General features: G+C 48.3%; 1 non-coding gene across 1 annotated transcript; it reads right to left on the bottom strand.

The window, feature by feature from the left end:
• Positions 1 to 4,768: 4,768 nt before the first annotated feature.
• On the bottom strand, positions 4,769 to 4,842 carry TRNAS-CGA (transfer RNA serine (anticodon CGA)). Its single transcript has one exon. It is a non-coding gene; the product is annotated as a tRNA-Ser (tRNA).
• Positions 4,843 to 6,163: the final 1,321 nt, after the last annotated feature.

Here is a 6,163-nt window from a genome sequence, read left to right on the forward strand (position 1 = left end):
CCATAGCGGCGGACGTAGCACGTCCTGTAATACCGCGAGCGTGCCGTAGAACGTCATCTAACGGCGAGAGCGGAAACTGTGCGAGAGCCCTCTTATGCTACCTATGGCATCAAGACTGCCAGAGCCGAGACCCTCGTTAAGCTATTAGCAGACAAGTTAAATGAATGAAGGCACCGTTTGACAAATTAATGAAGGGAGCCAACAGTCACCGAAACTAAGGTGCATAGGGGAACGTTAATTTTTTTATGTGTTATGCTTATCAGTGGATAATAATACTTAGATTAATAAGTCGCTTAAAGAAAATTACTTATAAAACAGCAGAAAAAACAACAATGCCGCCGGTGGGATCCGAACCCACGACCTCCGAATATCGCGTCCGGTGTCCTTACCAACTGAGCTACGGCGACGGCTGTCCAATCTGCTGCTCTCGTGGGTATTTATGTTTATTTGGTGTAAGCGAGCCTTGAGAGTGTTCACCAGCGCCACCCTCGACCATAGCGGCGACGTAGCATGTTCTGTAATACCGCGAGCGTGACGTAGAACGTCATCTAACGGCGAGGGCGGAAACTGTGGGAGAGCCCTCTTAAGCTACCTATGGCATCAAGACTGCCAGAACCGAGACCCTCGTTAAGCTATTAGCAGACAAGTTAAATGAAATGAGGGCCCGTTTGACAAATGTATGAAGGGAGCCAACAGTCACCGAAACCAAGGTGCATAGGGGAACGTTAATTTTTTTTATGTGTTATGCTTATCAGTGGGATTATAATACTTAGATTAATTAATCGCTTAAAGAAAATTACTTATAAAGCAGCAGAAAAAACAACCATGCCGCCGGCGGCATCCGAACCCACGACCTCCGAATATCGCGTCCGGTGCTGTTACCAACAGAGCTACGGCGACGGCTGTCCAATCTGCTGCTCTCGTGGGTATTTATGTTTACTGGGTGTAAGCGAGCCTTGAGAGTGTTCACCAGCGCCACCCTCGACCATAGCGGCGGACGTAGCACGTCCTGTAATACCGCGAGCGTGCCGTAGAACATCATCTAACGGCGAGAGCGGAAACTGTGCGAGAGCCCTCTTATGCTACCTATGGCATCAAGACTGCCAGAACCGAGACCCTCGTTAAGCTATTAGCAGACAAGTTAAATGAAATGAGGGGGGCCCGTTTTACAAATTTGTGATGGGAGCCTACAGTCACCGAAACCAAGGTGCATAGGGGAACGTTAATTTTTTTTATGTGTTATGCTTATCAGTGGGATAATAATACATAGAATAATAAATCGCTTAAAGAAAATACTTATAAAGCAGCAGAAAACAACCATGCCGCCGGTGGGATCCGAACCCGCGACCTCCGAATATCGCGTCCGGTGCTCCTACCAACTGAGCTACGGCGACGGCTGTCCAATCTGCTGCTCTCGTGGGTATTTATGTTTACTGGGTTTAAGCGAGCCTTGAGAGTGTTCACCAGCGCCACCCTCGACCATAGCGGCGGACGTAGCACGTCCTGTAATACAGCGAACGTGCCGTAGAACGTCATCTAACGGCGAGGGCGGAAACTGTGCGAGAGCCCTCTTATGCTACCTATGGCATCAAGGCTGCCAGAACCGAGACCTTCGTTAAGCTATTAGCAGACAAGTTAATGAAATGAGGGGCCCGTTGACAAATTTATGAAGCGAGCCAACCGTCACCGAAACCAAGGTGCATAGGGGAACGTTAATTTTTGATTATGTGTAATGCTTATCAGTGGGATAATACTTAGATTAATAAATCGCCTAAAGAAAATTACTTAAAAAGCAGCAGAAAAAACAACCATGCCGCCGGTGGGATCCGAACCCACGACCTCCGAATATCGCGTCCGGTGCTCTTACCAACTGAGCTACGGCGACGGCTGTCCAATCTGCTGCTCTCGTGGGTATTTATGTTTACTGGGTGTAAGAGAGCGTTGAGAGTTTTCACCAGCGCCACCCTCGACCATGGCGACGGACGTAGAACGTCCTGTAATACCGCGAGCTGACGTAGAACGTCATCTAACGGCGAGGGCGGAAACTGTGCGAGAGCCCTCTTATGCTACCTATGGCATCAAGACTGCCAGAACCGAGACCCTCGTTAAGCTATTAGCAGACAAGTTAAATAAAATGAGGGGCCCGTTTGACAAAGTTATGAAGGGAGCCAACAGTCACCAAAATCAAGGTGCATAGGGGAACCTTATTTTTTTTATGTGTTATGCTTATCAGTGGGATAATAATACTTAGATTAATAATCGCTTAAACAAAATCACTTATAAAGCAGCAGAAAAACAACCAAGCCGCCGGTGGGATCCGAACCCGCGACCTCCGAATATCGCGTCCGGTGCTTTTACCAACTGAGCTACGGCGACGGCTCTCCAATCTGCTGCTCTCGTGGGTATTTATGTTTACTGGGTGTGAGCGAGCGTTGAGAGTTTTCACCAGCGCCACCCTCGACCATGGCGGCGGACGTAGAACGTCCTGTAATACCGCTAGCTGACGTAGAACGTCATCTAACGGCGAGGGCGGAAACTGTGCGAGAGCCCTCTTATGCTACCTATGGCATCAAGACTGCCAGAACCGAGACCCTCGTTAAGCTATTAGCAGACAAGTTAAATAAAATGAGGGGCCCCTTTGACAAAGTTATGAAGGGAGCCAACAGTCCCCGAAACCAAGGTGCATAGGGGAACCTTAATTTATTTTATGTGTTATGCTTATCAGTGGGATAATAATACTTAGATTAATAAATCGCTTAAAGAAAATTAGTTATAAAGCAGCATAAAAAACAAAAATTCAGAAGGTGAGATCCGAACCCACGACCTCCGAATATCGCGTCCGGTGCTCTTACCAACTGAGCTACGTCGACGGCTGTCCAATCTGCTGCTCTCGTGGGTATTTATGTTTACTGGGTGTAAGCGAGCCTTGAGAGTGTTCACGAGCGCCACCCTCGACCATAGCGGCGGACGTAGCACGTCCTGTAATACGCGAGCATGCCGTAGAACGTCATCTAACGGCGAGGGCGGAAACTGTGCGAGAGCCCTCTTATGCTACCTATGGCATCAAAACTGCCAGAACCGAGACCCTCGTTAAGCTATTAGCAGACAAGTTAAATGAAATGAGGGGCCCGTTTGACAAATTTATGAAGGGAGCCAACAGTCACCGAAACCAAGGTGCATAGGAGAACGTTAATTTTTTTTATGTGTTATGCTTATCAGTGGGATAATAATACTTAGATTAATAAATCGCTTAAAGAAAATTACTTATAAAGCAGCAGAAAAACAACCAAGCCGCCGGTGGGATCCGAACCCCCGACCTCCGAATATCGCGTCCGGTGCTCTTACCAACTGAGCTACGGCGATGGCTGTCCAATCTGCTGCTCTCGTGGGTATTTATGTTTACTGGGTGTAAGCGAGCCTTGAGAATGTTCACCAGCGCCACCCTCGACCATAGCGGCGCACGTAGCACGTCCTGTTATACCGCGAGCGTGACGTAGAACGTCATCTAACGGCGAGGGCGGAAACTGTGCGAGAGCCCTCTTATGCTACCTATGGCATCAAGACTGCCAGAACCGAGACCCTCGTTAAACTATTAGCAGACAAGTTAAATGAAATTAGGGCCCATTTGACAATTTTATGAAGGAAGCCAACAGTCACCGAAACCAAGGTGCATAGAGGAACGCTAATTTTTTTTATGTGTTATGCTTATCAGTGGGATAATAATACTTAGATTAATAAGTCGGTTAAAGAAAATTACTTATAAAGCAGCAGAAAAACAACCATGCCGCCGGTGGAATCCGAACCCACGACCTCCGAATATCGCGTCCGGTGTTCTTACCAACTGAGCTACGGCGACGGCTGTCCAATCTGCTGCTCTCGTGGGTATTTATGTTTACTGGGTGTAAGCGAGCCTTGAGAGTGTTCACCAGCGCCACCCTCGACCATAGCGGCGGACGTAGCACGTCCTGTAATACCGCGAGCGTGCCGTAGAACGTCATCTAACGGCGAGAGCGGAAACTGTGCGAGAGCCCTCTTATGCTACCTATGGCATCAAGACTGCCAGAACCGAGACCCTCGTTAAGCTTTTAGCAGACAAGTTAAATGAATTGAAGGCACCGTTTGACAAATTAATGAAGGGAGCCAACAGTCACCGAAACCAAGGTGCATAGGGGAACGTTAATTTTTTGTGTGTTATGCTTATCAGTGGGATAGTAATACTTAAATTAATAAATCGCTTAAACAAAATTACTTATAAAGCAGCAGAAAAACAACCATGCCGCCGGTGGGATCCGAACCCGCGACCTCCGAATATCGCGTCCGGTGCTCTTACCAACTGAGCTACGGCGACCGCTGTCCAATCTGCTGCTCTCGTGGGTATTTATGTTTACTGGGTGTAAGCGAGCCTTGAGAGTGTTCACCAGCGCCACCCTCGACCATAGCGGCGGACGTAGCACGTCCTGTAATAAGCGAGCGTGCCGTAGAACGTCATCTAACGGCGAGGGCGGAAACTGTGCGAGAGCGCTCTTATGCTACCTATGGCATCAAGGCTGCCAGAACCGAGACCCTCGTTAAGCTATTAGCAGACAAGTTAAATGAAATGAGGGGCCCGTTTGACAAATTTATGAAGGGAGCCAACAGTCACCGAAACCAAGGTGCATAGGGGAACGTTAATTTTTTTTATGTGCTATGCTTATCAGTGGGATTATAATACTTAGATTAAAAAATCGCCTAAAGAAAATTACTTATAAAGCAGCAGAAAAAACAACCATGCCGCCGGTGGGATCCGAACCCACGACCACCGAATATCGCGTCCGGTGCTCTTACCAACTGAGCTACGGCGGCGGCTGTCCAATCTGCTGCTCTCGTGGGTATTTATGTTTACTGGGTGTAAGCGAGCCTTGAGAGTGTTCAACAGCGCCACCCTCGACCATAGCGGCGAACGTAGCACGTCCTGTAATACCGCGAGCGTGAGGTAGAAGGTCATCTAACGGCGCGAGCGGAAACTGTGCGAGAGCCCTCTTATGCTACCTATGGCATCAAGACTGCCAGAACCGAGACCCTCGTTAAGCTATTAGCAGACAAGTTAAATGAAATTAGAGCCCGTTTGACAAATTTATGAAGGGAGCCAACAGTCACCGAAACCAAGGTGCATAGAGGAACGCTAATTTTTTTTATGTGTTATGCTTATCAGTGGGATAATAATACTTAGATTAATAAATCGGTTAAAGAAAATTACTTATAAAGCAGCAGAAAAACAACCATGCCGCCGGTGGGATCCGAACCCACGACCTCCGAATATCGCGTCCGGTGCTCTTACCAACTGAGCTACGGCGACGGCTGTCCAATCTGCTGCTCTCGTGGGTATTTATGTTCACTGGGTGTAAGCGAGCCTTGAGAGTGTTCACCAGCGCCACCCTCGACCATAGCGGCGGACGTAGCACGTCCTGGAATACCGCGAGCGTGCCGTAGAACATCATCGGCGAGGGCGGAAACTGTGCGAGAGCCCTCTTATGCTACCTATGGCATCAAGACTGCCTGAACCGAGACCCTCGTTAAGCTATTAGCAGACAAGTTAAATGAAATGAGGGGCCCGTTTGACAAATGTATGCAGGGAGCCAACAGTCACCGAAACCAAGGTGCATAGGGGAACGTTAATTTTTTTTATGTGTTATGCTTATCAGTGGGATAATAATACTTAGATTAATAAATCGCTTAAAGAAAATAACTTATAAAGCAGCAGAAAAAACAACCATGCCGCCGGCGGCATCCGAACCCACGACCTCCGAATATCGCGTCCGGTGCTGTTACCAACAGAGCTACGGCGACGGCTGTCCAATCTGCTGCTCTCGTGGGTATTTATGTTTACTGGGTGTAAGCGAGCCTTGAGAGTGTTCACCAGCGCCACCCTCGACCATAGCGGCGGACGTAGCACGTCCTGTAATACCGCGAGCGTGCCGTAGAACGTCATCTAACGGCGAGAGCGGAAACTGTGCGAGAGCCCTCTTATGCTACCTATGGCATCAAGACTGCCAGAGCCGAGACCCTCGTTAAGCTATTAGCAGACAAGTTAAATGAATTGAAGGCACCGTTTGACAAATTAATGAAGGGAGCCAACAGTCACCGAAACCAAGTGCATAGGGGAACGTTAATTTTTTTATGTGTT

Source organism: Amblyomma americanum, chromosome 6 (assembly GCF_052857255.1).
Source record: "Amblyomma americanum isolate KBUSLIRL-KWMA chromosome 6, ASM5285725v1, whole genome shotgun sequence".
Taxonomy (NCBI): domain Eukaryota; kingdom Metazoa; phylum Arthropoda; class Arachnida; order Ixodida; family Ixodidae; genus Amblyomma; species Amblyomma americanum.